This window comes from Capra hircus, chromosome 16 (genome assembly GCF_001704415.2).
Source record: "Capra hircus breed San Clemente chromosome 16, ASM170441v1, whole genome shotgun sequence".
In the NCBI taxonomy this organism is placed as follows: Eukaryota; Metazoa; Chordata; class Mammalia; order Artiodactyla; family Bovidae; genus Capra; species Capra hircus.
The window spans coordinates 64303283-64324730 of NC_030823.1; the positions used below are offsets into that span (position 1 = coordinate 64303283).

Sequence of the window (21448 nt, forward strand, 5' to 3'; positions counted from 1 at the left end):
AGCAAACAAAGATGGACAGAATGAACCCCGCCCCCAGGGAGCTATGGAACAGTAGTGCGTGCTGGACCGTCCACACACTCCAAGGGGCTGTAAGAGCCTGGAAAAGGAAACCCCAACTCTGCTACCAATCGTGATGATAAGAATGAACCGGGAAAGGTGAGGAATGAGGAGGACTCCGGGTGACACATGAAGGTGAGTCCCTCTTGGTGGTGGACAAGAGAATGAATCAACCCCCAGAAGATGAAGAGCTCAGGCTAGCGAAAGGCCTCAGGGTTCATCGGGTGTCCAGGCAGGATTTTGCTTAAGCCATTCTGAAGGAAGAGAATTTCGTGAACTCCCCCATCCTGAACGGGAGACTTACCCCTCATCACTGACCCCAGGTTATCGCTGACCTCAAGCCGCAGCCTAAGCCTACTCCTGCTAGCAGTGTTCCTCACCCCACTGCTCGTCAGCTCTCAGGATGCCCCTGGCCCTGGGAGATACGTTCAGGCTAACACACAGCATCTCGGAAAGGAGCCTCTTCCCATCAAATTGACAAACCTCAGGGAAGGCAGCTCCCACCCCCAAGAGAGCTGGGTCCCCTTGGCAAGGGGGCTGGGAGCAGTGGCTGCTCATCTTCCTGCAGCATCTCTCAACTGAACACACAGAACAGGACCTTGTCCGGAGCAGAGCCAAAGTGTGGGGTGGGGGTTATGATGGTTATAACTGGGGCTGCTGTGGTTGAACTCCTGGTGAGTTCGGGAATTGCCAGCTGGGTTGTTACCCGAGACATAAGCATCCCCTCACGTGGGGCAGCCAGGCTCGCGGCTGGAATTTCAAGCACTTGCTCCAATTGTTCCCAGAGCTGTGGTCATTGGTATGCTCGGCACTTGGTCATTGACCTGACACTGGGTTCTCATGGTTTGCTCTCCTATCTGGGACTGAGAGCCTTGAATATAACCAAGACAGACAGTATCCTATAAAAAGCAGTTGTAAAGACTGGTCTGCCTCCTCCCTGCTTCCCAGGGCCCCAGCTGTGGGGTGAGCCTGGGGCTGGCTAGTTTCCCCACAGTCCTTTTGTGTTGGCTGAAGCCTCCCCTGAACACTTCTCATCAGCTACAAACCAAGGCTGGGGCCCACAGGGATATGAGTCTCCCATGGTCAGACTGGAATACAAATGGAGTTGCCGATTTAAAGATCAGGTTAGATGGCGTGGGATGGGCGGGCCACGCAGAGCAGAAACTCCCTTCCGAAGCTCCATCATTCTACATGTGAAAATTCAAGTCACTAACAAGGCTCTGTCTGTTTTCAGCTCCCACCCCCTCTTCCCAGGCCCTTGGCCGAAAAAGGAGAAAGGAAGCTTTAAATCATCACCCTAAATCCTCTTTTATCCTTGACATAATCTTCAGGATTTGTGCTCCTAGGGACTCTGGAATTCTGGTGCCCCGGGGTCCCCTCTGACTCCTGCCAGGGGCCACAAACATCTCCTCATTCCCACCCCTCCTCCCCCACACAAAATTGGAAGGAAAAAGCTTGAAGATTTTCCAAACTGAAAGTAAACAGGGTCATTGGTATTAAAGAGGAAGACCCAGGTAAACTGAAGTCTCTTGGTCACGATCAGAGCTGATTTGCATCCTCAGGTCCCAGGTGAAATGGACTTCTTAGCAGAAGCCGAGTCTACCAAACACTGACAGTCACTGGGGGACAGTGTGACATCAAGGCCATCAACTGGTCCCCAACTGGTCCATCCTCATAACAGTCACTGCCACATACCAAACAGAGACGAAATGTTCTCTCACATAATCCTTCAGATAACCCCTATGAAGCTTTATAGTTGGGGAGACTGAGCCACAGAGAGATTGAGTAACTTGCCCAAGGTCACAGTGCATGCATGCAGACCCAGGATTAGGTCATCTGACTCAGAGGCCTAGCTTGTAACCACTCAGCCTTAGGGCCACTCACATGTGTGCCTTGGGTCAGCACGCCACGTCCTCTCTGCTTGATCACATTCTTTGCCTGGGCCACCTCTGAGCCACCTTCTCCAGCTTCCCTCCAGTATTCTTATCCTTCCTGCCGTCTCATCTTCCCTTCCTCCAGTTGAAACAGCTCCCCTAAATGTGTCCCTCCTCAACCAAACCCACCATGTACTCCTCATACACATAGGCTGCTGTGAGACTTGGAAGGGACCCCAGGCAGCCCTTCCTGCACAGCACCTACCCCTGGGGGTTCCTTACTTTTCTTTTCTCCCTCCTTTCTTCTCTCCCCCTCCCTCTCTCGCCCTGTCTCCTTCTCCCCTTCTCTGCCTTTCCAAGCTTTCCACTTACCTTCCCTGCATGCTGGGATAGATAATCTGGAGTCAGCAGCTCATTCAAAGGAGTTCGCACGAGTTCCATAATCTTCCCCCAAGACCAGTCCTGAGAGACCTGTCCTCGTGACAGGGTCAGCCCAGCATTCTCAGGCCCTACCAGCAGAGGGGGCCCTGCTGCTCTCAGCAGGAGGCACTTTAAGAACTTACTCATAATGTGTTGTCCCTGAATTTGTTTACCATCGTTACTTGACATACTGGGCTAAGACCCAGTGAAGACGGACCTCCCATCTACCCACACAGCCACCTCCACGGGTCACCTCAGAAGTAATCAATCCTTGCTGCCAACTGGCTGACTCAGGCAGCCGCTGAGTGCACGTGAAAACTAGTAGCCAATCAGCACTCCCCATAGCTTTTTTGAAAGATTCACACATGTTTAACATGTATAAAGCCAAAGAAAAACAGTCCTGAATTCTATAGCAGTATTCCATACAATTCATATGGCCATAGAACCTACAACTCAGCATGTACAAAAATAATGCATATAGCAAATCCCGCTTGTAAGCACGACATACTCTCTTTTTAGCTGCCAGGTTTGGGGATTGGGGGACTATCACACACACACACACACACACACACACACACACACACACACACACACACACACACACAGAACCAGCACAATGGAGCTAACCCATAGGGGCCCAAGGTGCAGGTGAGGGCGAGGAGGGGCACAAGTCCCAGGGGAGGAGCTGTGAGGAGGTCCTGAGGCGGTTAGAGGCCAAGCCAGAGCTCAGTAGCTTGTCCACCATGGAAGGACATGGTGGAGCTGACCAGTCAGACCCTTGGAGCAGCTGTGCTACTCCAGGAGGTTCAAGCAGTTCTTGGGAAACCCAGCTTCTAGTTGCTGTAGTGACAGCTGCCACGCTGGACACAGGATGAGTTTGCTATGGTCCTGGGAGATGCCAATTTGCACCCAGCCATTACTGAGTGCAGGATGATGGTGCTGTGTGCACAAAATCAGGTACACGGGTAGCTGGACTAGTCCAACACCTTCCCAACGGTGCCCACCTTCAGCAAGTGTCCACTCATGGCGTTCTGGAAATATGTGGAGCATGGTCTTCATGGAGGAGTTGGGATGGGAACTCAACGGTGTGGTGGAGCACTGCGCCATCACACTCTATTTACTGCAGACAGATACCAACAGGCTGGAGGACGAGATGAGTCCTGTCATTGGAGAACACCCCCACACTCGGCCACACAGCTGACTCCCAAGGCTGCACTTGTCCAAGTAGTCCCCCCACTTTGCTGACTCAGAAGATGGTGATGCTGGCAGAATCCTCAGCCTCCTCCTGCCTGACCTCTCAGAGGGCTTGGAGGCGTTCACATTACACGGCCAATACAACATGTCACCAAGGTGGCACTTGACTGCTTCTCTGATCTCCTGGACCACTGGTTCCTCTTTTTCCCAGAGAGTCTTAGGCATAGGGTTCTCCAGGCCTTTATTGAGGACTCTGAGAGGTTTCCTGTTCCCGGGATCCAGTCTGCTGGAAGCGATTGAAAATCTTCATGGAATAGTGGGGCAGGTAATGGGGGATGGGCTGGGACGTAGCCAGAAAAACTGATCTTGAGCTGCTCATGAACTGTCAGGTGAGCAGTGGGGTCTGTCTACAGCATCTTCTGGAAGAGGCAGTTATGTGCTTGGGAATATCGCATTCATTCTTCTTGATGCAGAAGTCAGTAAGTTTTAGGCAAGAGATCTCAAAGGTGAGCTGCATCCATGATGCACCCAGTGGAGCCCACGAGCATCTGGAAACACTGCCTTTTGTTGCTTAACACCTCAGGAATCGCTTGTTGTTGTTTAGTCACTAAGCAGCATCTTACTCTTTGGCTCCTCTGTCCATGGGATTTCCCAGGGAAGAATGCTGGAGTAGGTTGCCATTTCCTTCTCCAGGGGATCTGCCCAACCCAGGGATCAAACTCAGGTCTCCTGCATTGGGAGGCAAATTCTTTACCAGGGAGCTGCTAGGGAAGCACTAGGTGTTTAGATAGGCTCTTCTGCTCCCCAACATATTCCTCTTTGGTCCAGATCTCCTATTTTCACCTCCAGATCCTCATTCAGGAAGACTCTGCCCAGCTTGAGATCCTGGTGAACAACCCGGTTTGGGTGCAGTCAAGGACTATCTGCTGCAGGTAGCAGCGGGTCTTGTCCTGGCTCGTGGATTTCCTCCACTGTTGTGGATCCAAGAGAGATCTCCAGCAGCAGAGCCCCAACACGACCAACATGAAGTTCACATCCTCAAAAAAGCTGTGGAAGCCTCAGACTACGTGCTGGCAGGCAAAGGGCAGTGAATAGACCTCTCCCAGGTCATCGTCACCCTCTGGTGCGGCCTGAGCTGCAGCGACTTGGGTAGATCTTGCTTGCAAATGCCTCCTTGGGGTCTTCATCAAGACAGAGATGCCAAAGCACTTGGCGAAGCTGCTCTTCCCCCAGAAAGCAGCCTGGGAGAATGTGTGGCCCACTGCATGGGTCCACTAGGCCTTCTGGGATCTCTTTTGCCCGCTGGATGTCTGTAAGGGCCTTGGGAGCCTCAACTCCAAGGATCCAGTCTTTCCCTGGTGGGCTGGTGCCCCAGCCAGCCTCCCTGCAGCGCCACCTCTCTTGTGTTCCTGGGAGCTGTTCCTCCGACTACACAGGGTCTGAGCAGCAGTTTGGCGCTATTAGCCTTCTCTCTGAATCAAATGCTGCTGTGAGAATGTTACAAAAGCTCTTCTCACTCTCTCTCCCCCTTTTTTTTCTTTTTTCCCCTCCCACAGTTGGGGAGGAAGACACCAGGCAGCAGTGGCTTGGGTTCTCCAGGTACCCTGGGCAGCCTGGTCCCATGCCCCACACCCCATGCCCCACACACAGCATCCAGCCCCCAGACGGGTTTGTTTCCTCCGGCAGAGGGGAAGTCAAGGGAAGGTGGTTTTATCAGATTAACTCCGACTGGTAAAAACGCTGTCTCCCAGCCTCTGGGAGCAAGCCGGCCCAGCTGCCCATGTACCCAGTGGTTTCCAGGCTGGTGGGCGGTTGTTTTTCCTCCAAAGCCTTGGCTAGCTCTGCGTCTCACCCAAGGGCTGCGGTTTGGGGAATGTTTTGAGTTGAAACATTCAGGCCCCTCGTGGTATTTGGAGTTCTGAGACCCTTCTGTGCTAAAAGGAAAACTGAATGGTCTATTTAGAAACTGCTAACAATTCACAGTGTAAAGAAATGGCCACAATGCGGCAGCTGATGGGCTGGTGTTCCAAGGGTGGTCCCAGGGAAGCTGGCTGCATGGCAGTCGTGGCCCCCACTCTGGATATTCCATCTAGAAGACCCCCTACTAGTGGGGGCAGTGCTTCCAGAAAGCCTCTCCCTGGCTTTTTCTGGGCCCTTCCCCGAACATGCTCCTCCTGGGGCCTGTGGTGTGCTTGGGCCATGAATGAGACCACTTTTCCTAAATCAGATGAGCTTTGCTCTTGACAAAGGAAGGAAAGGTGACTATCTGGGAATACCTGAAACAGCTTCTCTTGGGTTTGACTTGTGAGGTTTTCAGCTATCACAGACATAGACACAGTTCTCCTGAAGGAGGAAACGGCCTTTCCTCTAAAGGACAAAATACACTCTGGGTGTTTTTTTGCCACCAGAGGTGCCCACCTCAGCACAGTAGTGCACCGCTGCCCAGCAGAGCCACGAAGTGAAGGACACAGCCTCTCTCCTCACATTCCTCAGTCTAGTCGGAAACACAGGTAAGAAAGAGCTATTGAGACGGACGGAAATAAATGACTGGAGAACACTTCCCACTCCTTAATGAATTCTGCCTTTTATCTCCCAGTATAATCTAAGCTCCGCAAGGGCAGGGACCTCATCTTACTCACCACTGGATTTCCTGCACCTAACACTGCCACTCGCGCATCGTAGACCTTCGAGAAATCCCTGCTGGGTGAATGAATGAATGAAAGTCACGTTCCTTGTCACAGCCCCAGCTCCCAGCATAGCACTTGGTTCAGTAAATTCTTGATAAAAGAACAAATGAACAAGAGAGTGTCAGAGCAGGGCTTTAAAGCATAAGCGAGTTAACCAAAAAAGGACTGAAAAGGAAAAGGGCAGGAGATTCCAGGGGCAGAAAGGATGACACTGACAAAGGCAAGCACAGATGTGCAGTTTTTGGGGAACTTGTTGGAAGGAGCCCAACATTTTACCTGAAAATAAATTTAAACGAAAGTTTGCAGAAAAGCAGCAGAAGACGGTTTCCCTTGTGGCTCAGTGGTCAAGAATCCACCTACCAGTGGAGGAGATACAGCTTTGATCCTGGAGAGGGAAATGGCAACCTACTGCAATATACTTGCCATGGAGAATCCCATGGACAGAGGAGCCTGGCAGGCTACTGTCCACGAGGTCTCAAAGAGGCGACACGACTTAGCAACTAAACAACAAAAAAGCAGAAGACCACCTAGGTGTTCTTTTTTTAAAATATTGAACATTTAATAAACTGCCATATAACATGGACGAGTGTTGTACAGCCGTTATGAAGATGGCCATTTTTCGTGTTTCTAAATAATGCATAAAGTGAGCAGCAGAACGCAATAAAGCCTATGCATCATCACTGTCTTGTGGCCAAATCAACAGTTGCATTTGGCTGCTGGATTCTGTAACTTTTCAAAATGTTTATATATTTTTAATAGATTGTCTTGTCAATGTTTTTAAATAGACAAAAGAAGGATGTGGTCAACAGTAAAGGCCCCCAGTCTTCTAGTGCCAAGTCCCAGGGAAGACATTCTAGGTGAGGAAAGGGATTCTATTTACATTTCTTGGGCTCCAAAATCACTGTGGATGGTGACTGCAGCCATGAAATTAAAAGACACTTGCTCCTTGGAAGAAAAGCTATGACAAACCTGGACAGCATGTTAAAAAGCAGAGACATTACTTTGCCAACGAAGGTCCATCTAGTCAAAGTCATGTATGAATGTGAGAGTTGGACAAAGGCAGCTGAGAACTGATGCTTTTGAACTGTGGTGTTGGAGAAGACTCTTTAGAGTCCCTTAATCCACAAGGAGATCAAAACATTCAATCCTAAATGAAATTAGCCCTGAATATTCATTGGAAGGACTGATACTGAAATTGAAGCTCCAATATTTTAGCCGCCTGATGTGAAGAGCCAATTCATTGGAAAAGACCCTGATGCTGGGAAAGATTGAAGGTAGGAGGAGAAGGAGATGACAGAGGACGAGATGAAGTCACAGGGCCAGCTGATTCATGCTGATGTTTGACAGAAAACAACAAAATTCTGTAAAGCAAATTATCCTTCAATTAAAAAATAAATAATTTTTTTCAAAAAGTCACAGGGCTGTGTGTTTCTACTGTATTGATTACAAGATTTTTGTTTGCATGTGACAGAAGCTTAATGTAAATGAGCTCAAGTAGGGAATTCCCCTGTGGTCCAGTGGTTAGGACTCTGTGCTTTCACTACAGGGGTTACAGGTTCTATCCCTGGTCTGGGAACTAAGGTCCTGCAAACCAGGTAGCATGGCCAAAATAAATAATAACAATAATAACAAACTAGCTCAAGCAAAAGAACTATCAAGGGCAGGAGCTGGTTCTTTCTAGGTTTCTCTGTGTGTGTGTGTGTGTGTGTGTGTGTGTGTGTATACACTTAGGTATGTATCTATCATCTATCAACCATCTGTCTATCTAATTTTAGGTTTTCTTCCTCCCAGAGTAACCTTATTCTCTCCTACCTCATATACTTCCTCTTTGCAGTCAGGGAAGCTTGCTTACATGGCCTCTGCAGCTTTGGGTCAATCCATATAAAAATCCCAAGAAAAGACTTTCATGAGTTCTGCTTTGGATCACATGCCCACTCCAGAGCAATCTCTGTCACTGTTGACCAGCCCGAATCAAGGGCCTTCCCACGATGAACAGCACCTTGCCTGCCAGATCTAGAAGAAGAAGAGTGTCCTCCCAAAGGAAGAGATGCAGAGGAAAATCAAACCACACATCACCCCACGGCAGCCTTGCAGGTGTCCCAGGCAGCCAGGTGCCAGGTATGGACATGCTGACATCACATCTGCAGTCAGCACAGGAGAAGGTAAACTTTGAATACACATTTTTCGTGTCTTACTGTAGCCTCTCTTCTGGGATTTGGTTTCTTACCTGTCAAGTGTGTATGTTGGGCTAAGTTCACCTTTAAAAGTCTCTTGTGGGAATTCCCTGGTAATCCAGTGGTCAGAACTCTGCCTTTTCACTGCTGAGGGCATGGGTTCAATCTCTGGTCAGGGAACTAAGATCTTACCAGGCTTATGGCTTGACCAAAAAAGAAAAAAAGTTCCTTGAAAATATGACATTCTAGTATTTCTGAGATATTCATGCTTACAAGTCTTGCTATCATCATAATAATGGAAATGTCAGCTTCCTTGGTTGATTAATTTAAGAGGTAGTTTTGGAATTTTTAACTTTCTAGTTGTCATTCATTTTAAAAACACTTAATCTATTGTTCTGCAAAGAAATCTTATCTTTTTCCCATAGAACATTTTTCAGTCTCACTCAGAATCTCAATTATTGGAATCATCGTCTTTGAAAGAATAAGATATTTGGGAGCAGAGTATTTTAGATCCATCCCAATTTTTAATTCTTAGGCCCAAGCCTTTTATTATTTCTAATCTATCCAAGAAGCTGTGGAAAGGGAAATCATTACTCCCTTAGGTTATTTGGGGACCCCTTGACCTTGGTAGAGAATAGAATTCCAGAAGGGGGAATCTCTGAGCCAGAAATTGTTACTGTGCTGTGTCTGTTGAGTATCCATGATATACTTATGAAGTGCAAGGAAATCCGAATCACTGACACTTAGCCCTTCAGTGGGTGTGGGACTCTGTGCCTCTTGAAGCATGACCACCTGCCCCACCCCCACCCCACCCCCACCCACCCTGGGCCAGCGCAGCACAGGTGCAGAAAAGAGGACACAAAGGAGGAAAACGTCTTAGGCAAGGTCAAGGGCTAGATGGCAATACTTGAATGTTTTTAATTGGAGAATAATTGCTTTACAACGTTGTATTAGTTTCTGCTGTACAGCAACGTGAATCAGCTGTATGTATGCATATAACCCCGCCCTCCCACTCCCCATCTCACCCCCCAGGCCATCACAGAGGACAGAGCTGAGCTCCCCTCTAGTTCTCCTTCAACAGGATCTTCCTCTGTGTCCCCTTCACCTCCAGCCACCTTCAAAGCCTCCTTCTCTAAGCCCTGAAACCAAGCCCAACCCTTCCTCATCCCCAGCTCCCAATACCTGCTTGGCAGCGCTGTGGCCCTGACCACCAGCCATGCTGGGCCTTTCAGTCTTGCCTCCCACAAGTATCTGGAGCGGGCACGTCACTTCCAGGCATCTGTTGTGCTTGCAGAGAAAGCCCTTTCCTTAACCCAAGCCTCACAATCCAAATGCCTGACTCGGCAAGGGATCTTCTAACAGCCGAGCCTTTGTTTCATTAGGGAGACTCTCCCCCACCACATGCTCTGTCTGAGGCTCCCCACCCACAGCCGCACTCCCCTGCACACAATGGAAGACCTGTGTCTTTCTTTCACAGCCCTGGGGATGTGACAGTGGATGCTGGGGCCGCCTGCCAGTCCCTGGGGGCTGTGGGAGTCTCCCCAGGCTGGCAAGGGTGACTGGCAAGGTCAGCAGCCAGGTCAATCCTGGGCCACAGGGCCTGCCACCTGCTTGGTGTTTTCTTGATCACTGGTCCAGAGAAGGGCTGACTTGACTTCTCCTGGAACTCCCACCCCTCATACCAGCATGTGGAGCCCTGTACCAAGGTCACAGGTGCGGAGCCTTAGACCAAGGTCACAGGTGCAGAAACTTACACCAAGGTCACAGGTGTGGAGCCTTAGACCAAGGTCACAGGTGTGGAGCCTTAGACCAAGGTCACAGGACAAAAATTTCTGGAATTAACCAGGCCCCATAGCAACTGTTACCATGAGCCTCCTGATCTAAACCAGCCGGTTCCCCCACCCTATATTAAGTAAAATACCTGCCCAATTACCCACCCTATAGCATCCTTACCAATCACCTAATGCCACCCTTCCAGTAGAAATTTTCTGTCATGAGGCTATAAAAATTGGCTACTAGGCCTCAAGAGGGGACAGCTCTCCTTTGAACTGGCCCACCGTTCTAGCAGCGTCTCCCACTCTGATAAACTCTATTTTCCTCTCGTTCTGCTTCATGTCTGGAAATTCCTTTACAGCTCATGCACAGACTACATGACACAACAGAATCTTATTCCTCAAAGATCAATGGGCTTCCTTCAATGGGCTTGAGTGGTCAAGGCATGATACAGCAACAAAAGCTTCCCAACTTGAGAAGAACCCCTAGTCATTCTTCCGGAAAGACTAGTACAAACCATAGCTATCTGCCCATTTCTTAATTTTCATTCATAAAAACATTTATTGACTCTTGCTAGGTTCTTAGCAAATTAACAAAGCTCACATGCATTTTCAGAACCTTCATTTTCTGATTATCTCAAAGCCCATCGTAAATGCTCCCTCATCCAGGAAGCCTCCCCTAGAATTTCTATTTTAATTCAATTTCATAGGACACAGAACCCTGAAGGGTTTGCTGCTCACTGCTGTCTCCTCCACTCAGGCCCTGCGTTAGTGACAGGCACTTCAGCTAAGCCTGTTAACTCTAGACTAGGAAAGAAACAGAAATTCAGAAGCGGGAGTTTCCAGTTCTCCACTCCCTGTGCAGACACCTCCAACCCATCAGCCTTTTGAAGCCCATCCCTTCCCACAGGCCATCTCTGCCCTCCATCACAGAGCACTTCCCCGTGAAACCCATGTCTTTGGGCTGCTGATTCTGGCCTTCTGAACGTGATAACAAGACTAGTCTGCTTTTTCTCTTTGGTTCCACTGCATGTGGAACGTCTCCAGCTGGGGGACCAGGGATCAAACCCATGCCCCTCTGCAGTGGAGGAATGGAGTCTTAGCCACTGAACCACCAGGGAAGTCCCAGATTAGTCCTCTTGTTCTTGTTGTTGTTGTTGAGTCCCTAAGTCATGTCTGACTCCTTTGCGAACCTGTGAACGGTTGCCCGTTCCTTTTCCTAGGGTTTTCCAGGCAAGGACACTGGAGTGGGTTGCCATACCTTCCTCCAGGGCCAGATTAGTCTTCTTAACAAACCACCCTGATGGTTCCTAGCACTGACTCAGAAGGATGCATTAATTATCCACTGATCACAGGATTTTTTTCAGTCATTCATCAAGGATTTGTTGAGCACCTACTCTACTATTAATAATTACTCTGCAAGACCCTGGGGATATAAAAGTGAGCAAAACAGAATTGCAGTCTAGATGGGAAGACAAAAATAGATGAGGAAAATAAACAGGTGCAATCGGCGTTGTGCCAGGCATGTAGGAGAGGAGCACTTAGGCTGGCCTGAGAGGCGTGTGCCAGGCAAGTGGAAGTAAGACAGATAACCTGGATGAAACCTCCCGTGCCTGCATTCAAGGTCTGTGGGCTTCTGTCCTCCAAGCTGTCCCCACTATGTGTGTCTGCTCTGAGGATGCCACCCCTCCACCAACTTCAACACCTTGGCCCACCTGTCTTCCTCTTTCTCCTCTAGTCTGAATGGTTTCCCCAGCTGTTTAACTTAAATCTACAGCTAAACAGGGAATTCCAGCAGGGCCGGGCTGGCAGTCTTCAAGTCAAGTTCAGCATCATGGTCTGCAGGGGACTAATCTATGTGTCATACTTTAAGTGCCTGGGGTAAGTACACTGGCAGAGATGGTCAGTGGTACAGCCATGCAATAGCTGCCCAGCTAAAAATGACTTTTCCCCACCAAGCAGAGGTCATATACACGTGGAACAGAGGAGGAGTTGGGCCTTCCAGATCTGGGTCTTCATGTTGCTGCTCATATTCTCCTCCATGCCCTTGTCCCTCTGCTCCTGCCACACAAGACTGTCGCTCTGCTTTGATCATGACCTGCAGAAGAAATCCACATCCAGGTCCCTTAAGCCATTGTGTGGTTGGCTTTCTTTGTTAGAGCAACCCAGTCTTACCTAGCCTTTATATGACGGACAGCACGTCAGGTTTCTAGCTTCCACTGCAAACATGGAAAATCTAGTAACACTAAGCCTGCAACCCTGTGGGGCCACAGTCAGTAGGCACAGACCCCGAGTGTCCCTGCCAGTGCCAGGAGCCAGTGCCCCTGCCAAGGCCCTTGAACTCTTGTTTTTCTGCTTCTTTACTCTTTCCCATCAACTGCCCGATCCTTGCAGGCACTTTCGTTTGCAGAAGCATTTTAGCCTCCAAAAAGAACACAAGATTCAGGAAGTCCCATGGCTGATGATCCGTCTGCCTGGCTTGTCTCTCAGAAGTCTGTCCTGTTTTAAAGCCTAAATCAGACATTTCACCCCAGGTTTAGGACCTGGAGCAGACCCAATGTCTTCCCCACAACAAATATTCTGCAATATCCCCTCTACATTCCTGAAGTTAAACTAATGTTAAATTAAATAGTAATCAACTAATTAATGATAAAAATTAATAATTAAACTTGATACTAATTAAACTACTACTACATACCATTTTAAAAACCAGTATAATGCCCTAATGTAATACAAAGGCAAGATAAAACCAGAGTCACTTAGAATAACATCATGTGTTTCAGTATTTAGAGGTTTGGTGCAATTCCGTCAGGAGCCAACAGGAAGTACTCAGATCCTCTGGCAGGGAAATCTGGCAGCTACAGATGCAGACTGCCACGGGTATGTGGTTTTGGTAACAAACACCACAAGTGTCACTGCCATCAGGGATCTGATTCCAAAAGGAGGTGAACAGCTCTTGGTAAAGGTGAACAATTCTTGGTAAAGCCCCAAACAAAACAAAATGCTGTCTTTCCTTGATTTCCCACAGCCGTTACAATCAAGTTTTCCTAGGGGACTCCCTGGGAGGTCCAGTGGCTAAGACTCTGTGCTCCCAATACAGGAGGCCCGGGTTCAGTCCCTGATCAGGGAACTAGATCCCACCTGCCGCAACTGAAGATTGCATAAGCAGCAATTAAGACCCGACACGGCCAAATAAATAAAAATAAAATTTTTAAAGAGCATTGGAAATGGTAAATATAAAAGACATATCTGAGTGAATATAAAAGACATTTTTTTAAAAATCAAGTTTTCCTAGAAAATGTCATGCTTCAAGTTTGAAAACTTGAAACAAATACTTTGTGCTGATGAGTGAAATGGAATTCAGATGTACTGTGAGACCATTCCAAATACATCCTCAACGGAGAATGCACAGAGGGCCCCCAGCAGTCATGCAGGGCAGGGGCAGTTCTTGGTTGGGGACACCAGCCAGAGAATTTCAATCTGTTTAGCATCTCTGCCCTATCCCCAATAAATGCTGAGATCACCCCCAGCCCACTGCTAAGACAATCAAACACACCTGGGCATTTCCAAAGCCCTCCTTTCAGCAGGTGTTTCCTGCATGAGAATCCCTTCTTCAAACCACATGGATGCACAGAGAGGCAATGGCAATGTTGAAGCGAATATGAATATGACTCAAGGCGTCACCTCCTCTTGCTGTTCTGTGACTGTCTGGACCTGGGAGGCTTGTGTTCAACAAAGGCCTGAGCAGGGGTCGGAAAGGATTGTGATGGGACCCTCGGTGAGTGTGCTGCTGGGAGAGGAGTGGGAGGTGGCCACCTTCTCCCTGTGCCTCTGGGCTTCATTTCTGTGTTTGAAAAAGAGGTATGCACAAAACGAGAGTCCAAAACGGAATGAAATTCAGTTCTCCCATCCCTCTCATCGCCTGCCTATTAATAGTCTCTTGGAACAAGTCACATTGAGATGTTTATTCACTGCCTGTGAGAGTGTGTTCACCTGAAATAGTTCCTGGGCCATTTTCTCAGCTTCTGTGCTGCTGGGCAGCCAAGAGAGATGCCATTTCTCAAAGAAAGGTGTGTGCGGCCAGGTTCCACCCGGGTTGGGGTGAAGCCTGGAGTCAAAACAACAATCAGGTCCTCACAAACTTAGGAAACCAGGAGCATGAACACTTCATCTTCTGGACCCTTCCCCAGGGACCACACTCTTGGTTTGTCCTCATTGAAGAAATCGCCTCCTCATTGAAGAAATCGCCTACTTTCTCCTCAGGCCTAGGTGTTGTCTAAGCTCTTACATGACTCCCTGTGGCCTCTGGACAAAGGCTGCATTGCTACGAGGTGTGTTGTGGAGGGACAGAGACAAAGAAAGCAAGGTGCCCTTCTTCTCGGGACCTTCCTTGGTCCTTAGATCTGATCCCCTGTGAGCAAATGCCTCCCTTTCCTCATTTCACGCCGTTCCACCACCTCATTTCCTCCCCTGTCCAAAGTCATTTTTAACTGTCTGACCAGGAAGGATCTGACCTGACAGGACAATTAAATATTCATACCCTGATTGAAGAGTCTGTACAAAAATCAATTAAAAATAGGACATGTGGAGGTGAGACATTTTCAACCTTTTTTTTTTTCTCTTTCTGTCAGGAAAGCTATGGAGCACAGACGCCAATGCCCTGGGGCTGGGGTGGGTCCCAGAAGGCATCCACACCTTCTGTCAGCTGGGTACACAGTCTCCACCCTCCTCGCCTGGGGCAGCTGAAGGGGCTGATACGACCTTTGTCCCTCCAAGAGGAAGAGCAGGCACCTGAGCACAAACCTGCCCCCTGCACCCGTCTTCACCAGGATAAGCTACCACCCTCTCTGGGCTTCCATTGAGTGCCCCCTTTCATCAGGTGTTTGTCATTATTTGCTAGATTGGTTTGCACCTTGTTCTAGAGTATGAGAGAAGGGAATGGCAACCCACTCCAGTATTCTTGCCTAGAGAATCCCATGGATAGAGGAGCCTGGCTGGCTACAGCCCATGGGGTCGCAAACAGTCAGACACGACTGAGCAACTAACACACACTAGAGAATGAGGGAACAACACACTGAGGGCATCTTTCCACTTTCCTCTCCATCTTTCCACACAGATCCCCAGCCAGTCCCTGGAATCTGGAGCACAACTAATAAATGTTTGCACAAAGAATCAGGAGGGCAGAAATCTGCCACTTCATTACCAGTTCCTGTTTCCAATGGTAAATCAGTTGCATAACAAAAGTTCAGTTCTTCCACTTCCTTCCAGGTCAACTTGAGGTGGCATAAGAGTGACTCCAAGAAAAGTCCAGAACAAGTGAGGATTTATTTCTGTAAAGAAGCAGAGAGGGCAGCTCATCCCAGATCCCTGACATGATGTGGCTCTTAGGTAGATGGACCCCAAGATAAATTCATTGCCAAATAAGTTCAGAAAAAGCATCAAGATTAGGCAGCAAAATAAAAGCTCTGGGGCATTTTGTGGTCAAGAAATCCACTTCAGTTCAGTTCAGTCACTCAGTCGTGTCCGACTCTTTGTGACCCCATGAATCGCAGCACGCCAGGCCTCCCTGTCCATCACCAACTCCCGGAGTTCACTCAGATTCATGTCCATCGAGTCAGTGATGCCATCCAACCATCTCATCCTCGGTCGTCCCCTTCTCCTCCTGCCCCAATCCCTCCCAGCATCAAAGTCTTTTCCAATGAGTCAGCTCTTCGCATGAGGTGGCCAAAGTACTGGAGTTTCGGCTTTAGCATCATTCCTTCCAAAGAAATCCCAGGGCTGATCTCCTTCAGAATGGACTGGTTGGATCTCCTTGCAGTCCAAGGGACTCTCAAGAGTCTTCTCCAACACCACAGTTCAAACGCATCAATTCTTTGGCGCTCAGCCTTCTTCACAGTCCAACTCTCACATCCATACATGACTACTGGAAAAACCATAGCCTTGACTAGATGGACCTTAGTCGGCAAAGTGATGTCTCTGCTTTTTAATATGCTATCTAGTTTGATCCACTTAACAACCTTTAATTTGGCATTTCCCAAATGTTGTCTTGTGGAAATGTGTTTAACATCCTTCAGAATCAGGCAAAAGCTGGCCAGCAGATCTCTAAGTTCCCTTTCAGCTCAAGAATCCCATGGTTTTAGATCTTTAAAAGGCCTGGCAGGAACAAGGAATTTGAAGTTAGAACAAGCTTGATTTCAAATATTGCCTCTCGTTGACTGAAAAAGCTGGATGATGTCAGTGTCTCAGAGTTTCAGTCTTCTTATCTGTGAAATGGGGATGATATTAGCGTCTGTATCATTATGCTGCTTTGAGGGTCAAATTAGGAAACCAATGTATGCTAAGGCAATTTATAAACTGGACATGGCATAATTATATTAGCTATTACTAGTGTAAATTAATAACGAAATTACAATTTGAACCTGAAAAATCTTTTATCTCCTAGTCATTTGCTGGGAACTGGTTTCCCACAGCCCTGCCTGCTCTATAGATACATTTTTTAAATAAGGCAAATCCCTTGACTTCTTTCTCTTTCTTTTTCAGATTGATACTTTCAGTGTTATTTCAATTTAGTATTTGGGCTGGGAAAGGAAATACATTAAAAACAAACAAATGATTTTTTCTATGCCGTGAGCCTCTAGTTGAATGAGTTTGGGGCTTTTCATTCAATGCCAAAGGCTCGTGGTCAAATTAAAAACAGAGTGCGAGACACAGGAGACTCTGATGGAGAAGAAATTCATTGCAGAGAGCCAAATTCCACTACAGCAAATCCAACACTGACAGTTCTAAGACACAGTTCTTCAAGGGGGGAAAAATTGTCCTGCTTTCCTGAACATCTCTTCCCAGTTAGAAAGAATGTTGCTTTTTCACACCTCATGCTGGTACTTGGTGAAATATACAGTTATGCCATGAAAATAATCACATCCCAAATCCTTCCACATTGTTTGTTTATTCTCCTTCTTGGTCTTTACTCAAACCATGACTTTTGGCCAATTTAAAATAGTACCTTCTATTTGTACCATTTTTAGTTTGTTTTTTTTTTTAATCGTTTCTGTAATGATACAGTGAAGCTGAAGATCCAATATCGAGTCTGCACAATGCAACTTTCTAATTGATTTTTTTCTGTAAGACTATTTCAGGTTCTGATCGAGTCACTGACTTCACATTGAAGGATATACTCAGACAGGCTGGTCCTCAGCAGCAGCTGGGATTCCACAGAGAAATCGTTATGATTGTTAAGAAATGAAGTAGCTCTCCTCCCAGGGGTTTCCCAGGTGGCACTAGTAGTAAAGAACCCACCTGCCAACGAGACAAAATTGACGAAGGTTTGATCCCTGGGTCAGGAAGATCCCCTGGAGGAGGGCACGGCAACCCACTCCTGAAGAAATCCCCGTGAACAGAGAAGCCTGGCGGACTGCAGTCCATGAGGTTGCAAAGAGTCGGACATGACTGAAGGGACTTAGCATGCACGCACTCCTCCCAGGGCAAAATGTGTACCTGCAGGTAGAAAATGATGGCAGCAGCATTTCGAGAAGATGGTTTCCTACATTTTACTAGATTTATGGTGTAAAATCAAAAGCCCAGGTTCTGTATTTCTAAAATGTTCTGGTTGATAAAATTCTGCTCACAACTTTTTTTCCTTTCAATTTTATGAAAAATGTGATCCATTAGCACAGGGGAGAATAAAAACCTCTCAGTTTTTCTGAACCCAGAAAAATTTCATTCAGCAGAACCTGTTTGCAAGAACTTGGACACATCTCTCCAAAATAAAATAGTCCCCATAGTAAACTGTTCAAAAATGAGCTCTCTGAAAAAAAAAAAAAAACTGCAAAGATAGTCTGTTGTTTCATCATCAGCTAATTTTACCCCACTGAGTTTCATATCCTATTTTTAAACGGTTTCACCTTAAAATGATGAAGCAGAGCTTTGTAATTAATATGGAGTACGTTATTTTGTGTATTAAAAGTTTGTCTCTTAATTAGTATCAGATAAAAAAGTGCTAGTAGGTATGCTTAGTCCTTTAAGTTTATTTTCCAATCAATTCTTATGTTTTTATTATGTCATTTTTACTTTCCCATTTCCCAAATGGGAACTAGTGGAAACCTCATTTTTAGAGAGTTTAACTCTTTAGCCCAAAGCTGTATGGTAACAACAGCCTTGGTATTGAGTCCAGCACTGTCTGATTCTAGGACCTGCGTCCTCCCTTTGTACCTCACGCTGACTTTCTCAAGGCTAACAATTCAGGAACATCAAATTCTGAAACAGAAAGGAACCTCAGATCATTTGCAGAAAACTCCACTTTATGTGAGAAATTGGAGCCCAGAGACATGAAATAGATTTATTCAAATTATTTATTTATTCAAATTTATTCAAATTCACAGCATTATTTAGGTAATAAGAGCCATCACTTCTCGGCAACTTCTGACTTTTCTGTCAGAACTTTTCTGGCACAACAAGCACTCAGTGCGAGCTTTTGCTGGGATTTCCCTTCCCAAATGAAACTAGCTTTATCATATTATGTAATATACATGTATAATACACATATATATGTATATATGCACACATATATTAATATATGAATAATAAAATAGCATTCATGCTACGAGGATCTGTTTCCACACATAACACTCTGACACCAAATGTGTGGGTTTTCCCTACCAGGCAATTCTCCAGTTCTCTGTGGAAACCAAACAGGTACCCTACAATCTACTTCAATTCTGACACTACCTACCTGGAGTGAGTACAGACCCCAGAGTTTAAAGTCTCAGTCCCCCAAGACTCCCCTTACCCCCACTTAAATGCCTCACAACTAGTATGTCCCCAGGTTACCCACACTTCTGTCTGACTTGGCTACAAATCACAGGTTCCCATGACCCCTTCCTTCTCAGGACTGAAAATTTGCCATCAATAAATGGCTCTCAGAACTCAGGGGAATCTTTTACTTAACTATTACAAGTTTATTATAAAGGATACAAATGAACATCCAAATGAAGAAATACAGAAGGCAAGGTCTGGAAGTGTCCAGAATACAGGAGCTTCTTCTGACCCCAAGTATTTTGCACTATACCACCCTCCTGGCGTATGGATACAGTCTCCAACCCAGAAGCTCTCTGAATCCCAGTTTTTGGTTTTTGCTGTGCCATGCAGTTTGTGGGATCTTAGTTCCCCAACCATAGATTGAACCCATGACGCCTGTAGTGAAAATCAAATCCTAACCACTGGACTGTCAGGGAATTCCCCTGGACTCCATTGTTTAGAATTTTTATGGAAGTTTTATTACGTATGCGCACTTGATTACATCATTGGCAATTAGTGATTAATTCAATTCCCAGCCCCTGTCTCCTCGGAGGTTAGAGGGGAGCCAGGAATCTGTGAACTCTTCCAGCACCCAGACCCTATGCCTCTGATCCTGGTGACATGTTGGAAGCGAGCCTGCTGTGTGTATCCATTCTTCGACTCCTTCCCACAGCCTTCCCCTTGAGCAAGCATTTCTCTCCAACTGTGCATTTCTTATCCACTTCCCACTGAGAGGTCCTAGTCTCTCCAGGTGGCAGCGCCCCCATCTCCTGCACTTTAATCCTCTAATCCAGTCATTTCTGTTTTAGGAGCACAAACAAAACTCTTGTGTTTGCCCTTTTGGTTCTGCATTGCTTCTATTTCCCTACTCCTCTTTCCAGCTAAAGCAGGAGAAATCAGCCCAGGATCTCAGCCCCTGCTCATCTGTTTCCATTTCTGCAAAATCGACTAAGGCTACACAAGACCTCAGAAGCATTTTCTGCAGGACTCCACCACTTGGAGAAGCAGCAAAGCTTGTCTTTGGGTTGTTCCTACCAGTGGTGTGTTGAGAAAATATATACATAAACAAACAAACAAATAGCCCTGATTTGTACCTTTTGCTGATTTCCAATTTCTGTGGTATAAATGTTTCTACTATGACAGATTTCAAGCTACAACCTTTACCACCAGTATGCAAAGTTCTTGAGTATTTAACAGTTGCTTTTCAGAGCCTGCAAGAGCTGGCTCCAGCACATCCCTGGCAGGGTTACCCTCCAATTCTCATGGCACCCCCTGTGAACGCCCATCTTGCATTGTCATTGGCTGACACGATTCTGTCATTACCTAGCATTCACTGTGGTCCACACTCTCCTGGGGACATTGCATAACTGATCTAATTTAAGCCTCACAAAATCCACTATCTCTAGCTCCATTTCATACGTCATGGTTACTGCTGGGGGATTATCCCCCTCCAATTGGCCTGAGCAAGATGCAAAATACAGGACACTAAACCCATTGGGTAAAGCAGTGCATCCCTCTCAAAAATATATTTTAACATAGCGAGTGATTTTAAGCATTTTTTTTTCATTATGAAAGTAATGAACTGCTTTGTAAAGAAAATTGAAAAGTAAATATTCATTCTCATATATTTTAAGATTTATTTGGTGTCACGGTAAAGTGTCCATGATACATTGTGTTTTAAATATGTTATCTAGTAGAGTAGCATACAATATGACACCAGTTCTATTTTTTTTTTAATATATATTAAGGAAATACTGGAAATAAAGGAAAAAAAAGAAAACAATAGTCATCTCTGAGCAGTGGGAAATAAAGATATTTCTACTTTTTTATAGTTTCTGTTTTCCATAATTAATGCATCAACATGTATTAGAGCTTTAATGAGAGAACTATAATACCTGTGATTTTAATTTGGAAAAATATAAAATGAAATGAATTCAGACTCCACAATTGTTCTATTCTGACTCGAAAATTGTTCCATTCTGATTTGAGGTAATGTTTTTTTAAGAGATTTAATTTAAAAGAAATAGCAGTAATAAGCATGGGCTCTGCAGTTTTCTTGTCGAAGGAGGTCTCTTAACCTTCAAGGAACTCTACCATGTGCCTTTTTATAGTCTCTCTAATTTTGACAAAAACCCTGAAAAATGCATATTGTTAATTCCATGTTAGAGATAATGAAACTAAGAAACTCATTCTCAATGAGGACAGGTGTCTCAAATATCGTGTCCCCACAGAAAGCATCTTCGTGTAGGAGTTTAACGGTCAAGAGCATGGCCTCCCTCCAGGCAGCATCAAGTACTAGGCCCAGCAGTGGTCCTCTCAGGTACATCTCCAAGGGCAAGGAGTTGAACTAAGTTTCCATTTCTCATAAAATAAAAAGATAATTTCCCTTAAAGTGTTGTTGTGAGTATTAAAGGCCTACCGTTCAAAGCCCTTTCGTGATGCTTAGCTAGGTTAGCTACAGGCTGCTGCAGCACTAA

At 46.3% G+C, this 21448-nt stretch overlaps 1 pseudogene; it reads right to left on the reverse strand.

Moving 5' to 3' along the window:
* Positions 3469-20395, reverse strand: LOC102187341 (annotated as a pseudogene).